The following is a 12,242-nucleotide window of genomic DNA, read 5'->3' on the forward strand; positions in this document are numbered from 1 at the left end:
TTTTAATTTCTCCCTATTTGAAGGTGTTTGGCCCTCAATCTCCGATAGCTACCCACACAGTTACTATGGAAACATGGATGAGTGGGCAGGAAGTGGTTCCAAGCCAAGGCAGGTTGTGCAAATCAACACATCTCCATGCAGGACATGCAAAGGAACTGACCTCCTTTACATTCCATCACGTAACTGAAAGACTGTACGACAGAAAAGACCACTCAATATAAAAGAGTGATGTTGTTTCATAATATTCTATGACACATCTATATCTCTATAGGAATGCATCCTGAAGCACACGTAGCATGTTAATGATTATCAAAGAATATTTTAATGCATTTTATTTTATATCATTTAATAACGTTATGTTGTAATTGATAAATACTGGTCTCACAGAAACAAAAAACATAAGCATTTCAATCTAACTGTTATTCACAGCATAGTTTTAACCCCCTTTTGCGGTTTCCGATTTGGAAAGTTTGGAACGGTTGTGGAAACATCATGCTCCTTCACTTATTATTGATGATGTCATTAATGTCTGTTTGGATGTTTTAATAGATGGCATGCACCTCTTGTCATTTTAGACAGCACCATGCTATCAGAACATTTAAGGTTTAAGAAGGTAGCCACTGTGTATCTATCCTACCTTATAGTACAGATGCCTGTAGTACAAGAACAATCAATATATGGAGCACACCTGTATCCATGTTAGAGTGTACCAAATAGTTTGAAGAAGAGACTTGGTGTGCCAGTATGTTGTGGAGGAGATGTGATCAATAAATCATGCAGATCCACTCCATTCTTCTATGCATATGTAAACTTCAGAAAGTAACAACAAAGACAGAAATGCAAAGGTAATGGGGACCCTAATGAACAATTTCCGCATGCTTGGCAAATGCTCCTTGGTAAAATAGAGCAATGCCTTTTTCATACAGACAAAACATATCGATTTATACAGTAGACTGCATATAGGGCATATTGTACTCCTTCACTCTTCTGTATGGTAGCTTGTTCCCACAGCAGGCCTTTGCTGGAGAGGAGCCAGGGAGCAGGACCAATCCGTGATTTCCCTTAGTATCATGCAGCTGAGGGACATCATGCAGCCATGCGGCCAGCTGTTCCACACTGGGCAAAGGACATCACCCCAGCGGACCAGCTGGGCCCTCAGAACAACAACACCAAAGACTCAGTAGGAAAATAAAAATCATAAAAGTTAAGATTATAAAGTAATCCGGTAAACCACCGCATTTTTAACACATAACTTTTTAAAATATATAATGTTGTGTATTTCACGGTTGATTTTTCAAAAATTTAATTTGGCCCATTTGCAGTTGAGAAGGTACTGAAGGGCCACAGTCAGCAGCACTACAGCCTTTCTGAACAAGGGTGGAGTCCACACAGCTGTGCATTACAGTAGGGATCTAATCATACCCGTCTAAAGTCTGTATTTGAAAACAAGGGCTTTTATTTTACTATTTTATTTTTCAGCTGGGCTAAGTACAGAGCAACGCAGTGAATCACTGCTGCTAAAATCATTACAGTGGAACAGAATCACTTCCGCAAGAGCACTCAGCGGGCCAAAGACCAGAGGGGTCACAACTCAGGAGGGTTAAATAAAGAAAGCAAGCGGGGTGAACTTTGTGTTGGCAAGAACTTGCAGAATCTGAACCGTACATTTTTTTCAGTGTCTTCATCATTTTCCTCCCAAGAATTAAACGACTGAAATATGCATGGCCAATGACCATTTCCAAATCAACGCTCTAGCCTGCTATTGCGTAAGACTACTATATGCTGATTCAGACATGACGTATCTTATGCTAGGTTTATCATTTCAGCCACTCCTAATCTGTAAGTTTTTTTTTAACACAATAACCTCATATATGACAGTATAGTTCTGGTCACAGTCATCTCAGACCAGTAATAACTATACCTTCCAAGAAAATAAAGTTATAATTGGTCTGAGACCATATGAAATCTAAAAAGCATTAACATGAAGGCTCTGTTCTACCGTGGCCTGGTAACAGGTACGCACCCTTCTTCAGTAAATATTAAAGTGAATGCAGTATCCTTGTGTTAGTACAGCCAACCACTTTTAAAAGGACCTGAAAAAATTGCTTTGTTCCCAGTTTAGGGCAGCTACCAAATCAGTAAAATGAAATAAAATACATACTACTACCAACAGTAATATTCAGAATACTGAGAAGAAGAAGAAGAAGAAGAAGAAGAAGAAGAAGAAGAATTTAAGTCTTGCATTGCTTCCACCACACCACTGAGTTTAACTGAAACAATTACAACAAATAGATTGATTGAAGTGAAGAACAACTGGTAAGCCCCCTCTCCTTTTACAACAAAGCGACTAAGTGCTCATTTGCCTCACTTTCCTTTCAAGATGAAAAATCTTCAGCCCTTCAGTCGCTCTGATTTCTGATCTCATTTATAACATTTATTGAAAGAAGCAAAATTGGTAGAGGCTGGGCAAATAGAGCAGACTATCTTTTTTTTTATCGCCTATCTTTTTAATATGAAGAGCCTGGTAACCATGGCAACCAGCAGCTCAGTGTGATTACTCAGGGAAGGCTGTGGAGGCCAATACTGAGTTCAGGACAGTATAAATCACACATGTCCACACTCCCACACTGTTTGTCTACCCACATGTCAATGCTTTCTCTCTCTGCACCATGTCATGGATATAATTTACCCCTATCATTGCTCAAATCAATCCACTGTAGGGGTATGCAGCAGTTAAAGCACTGCGGTGTGAGCAGGTGTGCAATTTAGTCCTGAAAATAGGCAAGAGTGATGCTCCGAGAAGTGAGATTTCACAAGAATAATCAAAGCATTATTTCCTTAATAAAGTTGTGTTAGGGTGCTTAGTGGAGGGACAGTGTCAGTCATGATGTGCACAGTACTCAAGCCCCAGTGCTTCATTGGCAACGGGTGCTGTCTGGCAGTAAACCAGTGAGATCGGGCTTCTGCTTATCTCCACGGTGACCTGGAGAAGGTCAGAGGGAGAAGGATAAACAGGGTGAGGATGTGCCTACTCAGCAGCAAGAACACACAGCGCACAAGCACCTCTCTAATAATGCTACGCTTATGACACACAGCCCTGCATTCACAGCAATGGCAATGCCAGTTTTCACTATTACTAAACGAGAAATAAATGAAAGATGGTATTATTCTCTCTCTCCAGCAGATTCCAATCAAGACAACTGGATCACAGAGAGAGATTGCATCCTCTCTCCATATTCTTAATGTCAGCATCAGCTTAGGACGGACTTGGCCACAGACACTGGCCAGGGCAACAGATATTTTATGGGCTTTTCAAATGTGTGGAACGTGTTGGGCCCATGAATTGTCACACTCTATCCATCATCAACAGTACTTGCTCTACACATTTCTTGTAATCTGATGTTCAACTACCAGCCAGAAGTTGTAAAGATCAGCAAGATGGGAGCCAGCTAATTCAAGGGCTTTTCATCTTCTGTAACAGGCATCCTCACACTGAAAGTATGCTTATTCATTTTATTCCCAATTCAGCAACTGAGATGTTGGTCATGTTATCGGGCATCCTATCATCCAATGTTTTTTTTAATGCACATATATTTATGTCTGTTTTCATCCAGAGGGCTATGGGGTGCCGTTTGTAAAAGGTTGCACACTCTGTAACCCTGCTCAATCTTTGCACATTTAGCATTATGAAGTGTAAATAAAAAGCACAATAATTTTCAAATGTCACTCTTTAAACTTTTTACAAATGGCACCCCATAGAGGACTCATCCCATCTGAAGCAGCCACTCTTTTTCCAATTCACATTCTGAAAAAACAAATACACATATAGAAACATATTATAACCTGTGCTACAACATCAAAACAAGGATCTGGGTAAAAAACTCAAATATTACGAGTTTAATCCCTGGTGGGGTACTATGATTGTACCCTTCACATATATATTTCATCTAAATTTATATCCAGCTCCTGCATATGAATATTATATGTAAAAATTGCCCTTGGTCAGGTGATCTTATAAATAATTCAATATTGTAGTAAAACCAGGTCAATGCAGTGATTTGATTCATGTTTAATTTATAGAAGTAATTATGACAGGCAAAAAGAGTGTGAAGTGAATACTGGAGTCACCTCCATTCAGTGACTGCCCAGATCTAGATCAGGTTAAGATGGTGCAGAGGGGGAGGAAATGAGTGCACACTGCCTAAATACAGCTGGAACGTCCAAATGCCCTGTTCCAGATTTCCAATAATGTACAGGCATCTACCGAGGGAATATGGCATACTAGTGGCATTAACACATGACTACGGATGAGTACCCTTAATCTCCCAGTGAGCGCAAGATATAGATGGTATCGAAATGTCTGAAGGGATGGAAAACTAAACGCACAGATTTTTGGACATAAACGGACAAAGTTAGCTCTATTTACCACTGATTTGCTCATGTTTTACCCTGATATAGCCTGCCTATTTTCTAGCTGGCTAGAAAACTATCACATTTCACCCAAATCTAGCCAGTCTTTCACTGAACATACAGATTGTATTATGTTATACCATCTAGATTTTTGGTTAACCATCTAGATTTGATTGCAGGCTATAAAGAAGTAAAACCTGGGCTGAATCAGGATTGAATTGAGCTAACCTAGTCCTTTATGTCAAAACATGTAAACCTAGATTTCCACCCCTTTAGACCTCTAGATTCCATCTATGGTTGACTGCTGTGGAGTTTCTACACAAGACTAGAGTGCCATGCCCAGAAACGTCCCAAACACATTTTAGAATAATAAATACAGGTAAAAGCTGCACGAATTTAGCGAAAGACATAGATTGCCAGTGCATCATAGTTATGACTTAGCATGGTTATTTTATAATATTTTCAAGTAAACAATCTTACATAGTCTGCCTTTAACACGGTCTCATTATCCTACACCCAAACATTACACTCAACACTCCTGTGAAAACACAGTGCACAGCTGCGGCTTGATTTATGGCAGAGCACCTTGCTTTACCACACAGGATAATATTGCTCAGACTGTGCCACAGAGAATAGCGGTCCAGAGTCACAGGGTGCCGACAGTCCGCACGTGTTCTATCAAGAGTAATGCAAAAGCCTCACTGGCCCACAGCACAAAAGCAACAGCAGACAGAACTAGCACACTATCCCCTGAGAAATATATTTCCTCAAGGATATGTCACATTGTGAAGGGCAAAAATGTGCACAGGAAGTGGCCAGGGATAGAGAGTTCAAAAAAGGAAGGTTTTAGCTTCAGGGAAAAGCAGAACAATAGCGTTAAATAGATTAGAACAACAGAACCATTTTCAACCAAAGTCAATTAATATAATTCCTGAACTGGTGAGGCCGTGACAGAATGTGAGGTAGATTCATAAGCGCTCAGAGGTGGTTGACAAGTACTGAAAATTACGTAAAGTACGAAATGCATAGCCAGTGATTCACATAAGCAAGGGTTTGGACACAACTCATTTGCATAAACAACCCCCTTTCTGAGTGCATTCAAACTATTGGCTAAATAAAACTGAATTTTATTGTATTTTATATCTGTTGAAAACTCCATGTGTATTCCATTATAAGAACTGCACTGACGTAACTGAACCAGACTGATGGTCATCTCCCTCCCCACCCATTTCTTCTAGTGTGTTCATGGCAAGTGGAGCATGTGTCACACTCCATTATTATGTCATTGTGCAATGGGAAGAAGGAAAGGGAGAGAAAGAGAAGCAAAATATGAGCACACACATACACCATACACAAGTGTCCTAACGAGCCCCCCCCCCCCCCCCAAACTGTTTGTCATTTGTATTCCTCACTATAATTTCTAATATGGTGTAAATTGCCCTAGTTAAGGCATCTGCCAGATAAATAAAAAAGAACAGTGAATGCTTCTGGCAATGTTTGAATTTGTTCTGCTCAATTCTGCTGTGGAAAACAATTCATTTGATCCAGGATCGCTTAGTATTAAAAAAAAGTACACAAATAAAGACAAGATATAGCAAATTGGGAACAGCTATACTTACGTTGTAACTAACACAGATACATAATTATGTGTGGCATAAACTGTTTTAATTCCATTCGCTGGATGAGCTTTATGCAAAAACAGCATCCATACACATGAAACATGCCTAAACTCAAAACCTTTTTCCTATTCAGCAACTGGTAGTTTAAAGATCCAAAACGAGATTAGCACAAGCAATTTCTCAGGCGGATAAAATAAATCCCCATCGTTCGAAATCATTTACCTCCCCTCCAGACACTTAGGGCCAGATCTACTAAGGAATTAGTCACAGCGCAAAACATTCACTATATTGCAGCTCTGTTGCGGCCACAGATAGTGACACATTAACAACCAATCTACCAAGACTTGCTATAATTACCCAATCAAATACATTCAAAGCCCTGATTCACAATTTATCAGTATCATTTTATTATCTGAATTATCAATTATTTTATTATCTATTATTTTCCGGCTACTGCATTGTGTATGTATGTCAAGGAATCCGAATGTATGTAATTGTAAACAGTCTTTTAGTGACTAACAGGTCGCATTGTCTTGACATAGCATGCAACTGACTGATGGTACTAGGGTATGCAACTAAAGGAGACCGAAGCTGATGGCAGACACAACAATGTCATATCAAATTGTTTGTTTTCTTGAAAGGCAGTCGTGTATCATGTTAAAACATTTTTAAATTACAGTTTTTGAGAAATAGAAAGAACACTGACAGGCGTCCCCAGGGAGGATTTGATACGTTGGAAATTTAAAATTTCTGTTGTCAGTAGACTATTGATTAATCAATCGATTGGATTTCTTCAACTCAGACCTGATCATTGCAAATATATTGAACTCAACTTTAAGTTTAGGCTACATGGTGACGTGACATCACCTGATACAGCTGTTTAGATCGAGAAACATTAGACAGGAACTGGAACAGAATAATGTACAGACCTGTGATAGATTTTCACTGATATAGGTAAGCCATGAAAAACATAGATTAAAGACTTTATCATATAACTTGGAAATGTATTGAATTACCTTACTTTGAGTTCACTTTTAAAGTTTCTAAGAGGGTTGGGCATACCCCCACCTTGCCACCCACGGGATTAAATGTAACATTTCACTCCAGGTACTTTCGGTCAGGTTGCTAGCGAATGGTACAGTATGTTCCAGAAATTTCATTGTGGTGTGTAATCATAGCCAAGGGATGTAGGTTGTTTGCATTTAAAATGATTGATCTATCTCTGGTAATATTTTCGGAATTGAGCCAAACATGAAAACCATTAGTCATTTCCCCTACATATGAAAAAGAGTGAGGGATGTAGGGAGAGAGGTATAAAGGGTTTGAATCAAAAAATGATATTGATTTCATTTCTATTCATCCTAATTTACTCTAATGAATTTTACTTTGCCTACTCTGCATTCGGTAATGTGGACAGCACAAATAAGCTAGTAAGTAAATAAAAAAACGTTTTTACTAATCCACACAAGTGTTTTTCACTACAAAATGCATGACACAGTTTCTCGGCTTGCAGGTTTAAATCAACCATATCAGCATCCACAGAGAATACAAAAGCATTCTGTAGATAACTTTGCTATACTTAGTCACCTTGGCCCACTTAAAACCCACTACAATCATCTTTATGAGGCCAAGCAAAAATGATTCATTTCACATAAAAAAAATGAATAAAGGGGAAAAAAGCAACACTGCAAAGCACAAGGGGCTTTGAGCAGGATATATTGGTGTGACTAAAGGTGGATTCTTTCTGCCGAACAGTGCACTCTGTGCAGTCCCAGAGTGAGAACAGTTCTCGGTTCATCGGGATCCTCCAATGATGAGTTACTGGCAACATAAAGTTTACGGTCTCGGGTGGACGGAACACACTCTCTCCCAGTGCTGCTGTATACAAGGCATGGAACCTCTGAAGTAATATAGATGTTCGGCCCCTTCCCTCAGTAGCACTAGTAGAAGACAAGGGCCTGAGCCTATAATCTAGAGATGAGTGTTACGGTTCCTTTCAGGGACTCAAATAATTTCACTCCCTTCACTAATTCACTAAACGGATTTGTTCACAGATTCGTTCACTGCTCTCATTCAGACTCTCATTCTCGTGAGTGAGAACAAGAGTCGTGCAGTGACTGAAAATTTTTAGAGAAAATCCAACTCAGTCATTCACTGACTCATTCTTGAACTGGGTCAGGAATTTGAAATTGAAAAACTGCTCAGAAACGAGTCACCTACTGTCCTTTGTAGGTGACTCGCTACAGAAGCGTAGTTTACACTGGTATTGTGCTATTCACAGATCTTTTCAAAATATTTAGGCTAGCCTGAATTTTAAAATAAATATATCTCGGCATGTTTAGGATTTACTGTTAGTTTGTTAGTTCACAACAAGAACAACAACCTTTTTTCCTCCCTCCCTATTCTAACACTCCCGCACCCTCTATTGCCTGGGGTAGGCTAATAAACAATCAAAAAACAAAGGCATTCATAAATAGTACAACCCTCTTTCCTTTAATTTTTTTAAAACAATGAACTCTAAACTAATATTTTTGTAAATATCGTATCATACTGTGTCTTTGGGCAGGGTCTTGAAGTGTGAAGAGTTCCTGGTGATCACATATTTGTTGCGGCCAGCTGTGACAACGAAGCCCTTCACAAAGATCACTCTGGCAAAAGGACAAAAGGGTTTCATTTTAGTAAAAAGAGCACAATATTTAGCAGTGTGGGAATTTCTAATAAACACAAAGCCTTATTGGTAGAGATATTATATCAATTTATCAAGCAGTGCTCATAAAAAATCCACATATCCGCAAAACATATCTGACAATCTCACTGCTAATCTGCACTGCAGCATGTTCGGTTGCTTCACGTACTCGTTTCTCCATGTTGCCACCGCTTTCAGTTCAGGGACTGTTGCCTTCAGTGGCACAGACAGAGAGGCTTGGAGAGCACATCCGACTCTAGAGGATCAATGTTGTCATTGGCTAATGGCTACTATAGAGCCCATTGGTGAAAACTGTTAAATGGGAGTAGTCGCAGCATCAGCGAATGGCTGGTGTGCGGCTTCGGAGTTGAACCAAAGGAACAAATCATTACATGGAGCTGAGTCAGTTAATTTCCTTCACCCAGAAAATGTGCTCAAAAAGAACAAAAAGACACACCACTACAAAAGCATGTCATGAGAGTGCTGATCTATGATCAGTTATCTGAAATTAAAACTGATGAGCGACGACACCTCCTGCTGCTATGGGATGTTTTATGAATAGAAGCCTGTTCATCAAGGTGAACCTTATCAAACCTTTGCCAACATATTTAAACTTCTTTTCAAATAGTTTAGTTTGACACTAGATAGCCTAACATTCTCCATTGTTAGCTTACTGGACAGTCAGAAAAAGGCAGTGAACAACAAGCAGAAAGTGCTGCCAAAGAAGCTGCTTCTGTGTATTGTCAGGAACTTATAATTCACCATTTGACCTTATAATTCTGAATTGCTGGCGCTATAACATCTGGGCTTGGGCCAGAATGAGCACAGAGAATTCCTGAGCTGCGCCATGCATGCAGTCACTGTGTCATTTGTCCACATCCACAGATCATCAGTGACACAGCATTGAGGGCTAGGGTAATGAGCGTCATCTCTCTAATGAGCAGTACAGCACTAATGCAGTGAGGATCCACCACTGGCATGTAGTCTAGTCCATGCTCCTAGTAGTATTAGTATAGATAGTATTCCGCTGTCTCTTCCGCTATGGCGGGTGAAAGTACGCGGATCAGCCCAGCATATTTGCAGCTCCCGGAGGAAATGAGGCGCAGCCGGAGGAACCTTTATAAACAAGGGGTTTGCCGTAGGGGCAGCCTCTGGAGCATCATCTGAGCCTACTGTGTCTCGCACTTTGAATGGGGCAGATTGATGAGGTGCAGAGGACTGCACTGGAGTGCGTGTGTGTGGTGGGGGGGGGGGAGGGGAATGCAAGTAGGCCTTCTGCTGTTCTTTTTCTGAGGTCAGCAGAGGCCATCTTTCTTTCTGTAGCAGGAGGCACACCCACAGATTCCTTCAGATTTACCCATTTGTGCTTGTGGCAGGGCTCCCGAGTAGCGCAAAACAACAATTTCTATTGAAATACATGGAAAATACGCTCTCTCTAATTGTGATAAGTGTGGCGTTCCCAGGAACGTTCCCAGGAAGGAATATACAGTGCACCACACTTCCCGGGGACACCCATTTGGTCTGCTGCCGGTGACACCCCTTTGATCTGCGGCTGCTGTATATCCTTACAAACAATGATTGAACTCCATAATAATAATAATAATAATAATAATAATAATAATAATAATAATAATAATGCCTGCATTGCAGCAAGGAAAATGGCTTAATATTTGTTCGGATGGAGAACAATAAGGTCTAATGTAACCGGTACCTCTGACAGAACAATTGACCCTAGTCTTGCCCACCCAGTCAAAATGGTCTAGAACCGCCACAGGGTTTTGTTCAAACAGCCAGCCCAATGACAGGATTGACCATGCATTTAATTGGGAGTTTACTCAGTTTCATTTTCTCTGTGCGTAATTCATTATAGGACACAAAATGAAAAGGAATGAAACGGATGGCGAGCTGGTTTGGTTTAGGCTACAGATAGCTAGCCTAGCCTACATGATATCGTTGCGATTAACTTCACTTGCACCTCGCCTGAACTGTAATCCTCATCACAAGTGCAATCACCAGCTACTTTCATGAAGGTATTTAATCCTCTGTGTATTGTCCACAACGTGTTGTTGTACTTCTATCCGATATTTCAGAATGAAAAATAAGCACAAATTGATAACTTAAGCCGCCGCCTTCAGGCTTTGCTTCCAGAGTCACCGTCGTCCTCAGCCTTTGCTCCCAGCCTGGCCTTCCATTCCCCGTCGCCCTCGGTCGCAGCACTCCACGTTCTCCTTCAACCGCAGAGTATTTTCGGTGCTTTTCACCCCCGCCCGGTCCCATAGGTGCGGAGGGACACAGACGACTCAGCAGATGGCCAGGTGTTGAGGAGTGACAGGGGACAGGAGCGGCTGGCATGGGGCCCTGCGTCAGCTGAACCAGATGTGACTTTTTAAAAGACAGACATGATCACAGAACTGCGGACAGGATCCTGGCCAATGGGTGGAGCCTCTAGCACAAGCGCAGACTCTAACCAGGTCACTTGTGCTAATCAGACCAGATGGACTAGGTTAGTCAGGACAGAGACAACAGCCCCCTGATTTCCTTTGAAGAAAAAGAGGGGAACACAAGGTTTACCCGAGGAGCACATCTGAGAGCAAGGGGAAGAGACTGCATCCCCATTCATCTCCTTAGGTGTGAAGCAGTGACACAGAAAATTAACATCAACACGTGACACAACTGACACCTCCCCAACCCCACCCTCTCTCACATTCACTCTGGCACTGAGAGGGCAATTTCATTCCTACATTCAGTACACAGAGCTTAGACTGGATCTCAGACTTTCACAGTCCCAAAGGTCACAGCTGAAACCCTTCACTTTTCCAAGTGTTTTGTTGAGAAAGATTTGAACAAGCTATGGTACGCAATAATACAGCGTTCTATTAATAATACTTCATTCTACTGATAATATAAATATCGCAGTCGATTACTGGGAGAGTGGCCATATTAAGCCTTTAGGCCCAGTTGTCTATTATGTTCGGAAAATGAAATAATGTGATGACAGTATGACATCAGAATTTGTTCCTAGTGAATCCCTTTCATCTCCTAAACAAGTGAATATTGTATGTGAAAAAATAAAACAAGGCATGCTAATTCTTTCCTTTTTTATATTTCCCATGGATAGGAGGTAAGGCTGTAGATGACAATAGAAATAAGACCGTCAAACATGGCAGTCTCAGACTCAGGATCTTTGGCTAATTAAATTACGTTTAAAAAAGGAGGCCACACTAGATCCGAAACAAAGCATCTGTTTCCTCCACTGCCACATGTAATTGATTCTTTCAAACTGAAAACCGTATGGCACCATTAAGGACTGCTTAATTACTAGCACAGGTGGTCAGAGTGTTGTGCCAGACACGCCAAATTCATACACAGGAAAATGAAGAACTGTATTAGTCTGTAAGTCTGTATTACGTCTGTATGAACACAGTATCTACGAATGCCCCTTGTTGTAGAATTTTCCAACACAACTTTACTCACCTTCCCTGACAAAATATGGAATACACTGCTAATGTACTGACATAAAATATATT

The sequence above is a fragment of the Anguilla rostrata genome, chromosome 9 (assembly GCF_018555375.3).
Source record: "Anguilla rostrata isolate EN2019 chromosome 9, ASM1855537v3, whole genome shotgun sequence".
Classification (NCBI taxonomy): domain Eukaryota; kingdom Metazoa; phylum Chordata; class Actinopteri; order Anguilliformes; family Anguillidae; genus Anguilla; species Anguilla rostrata.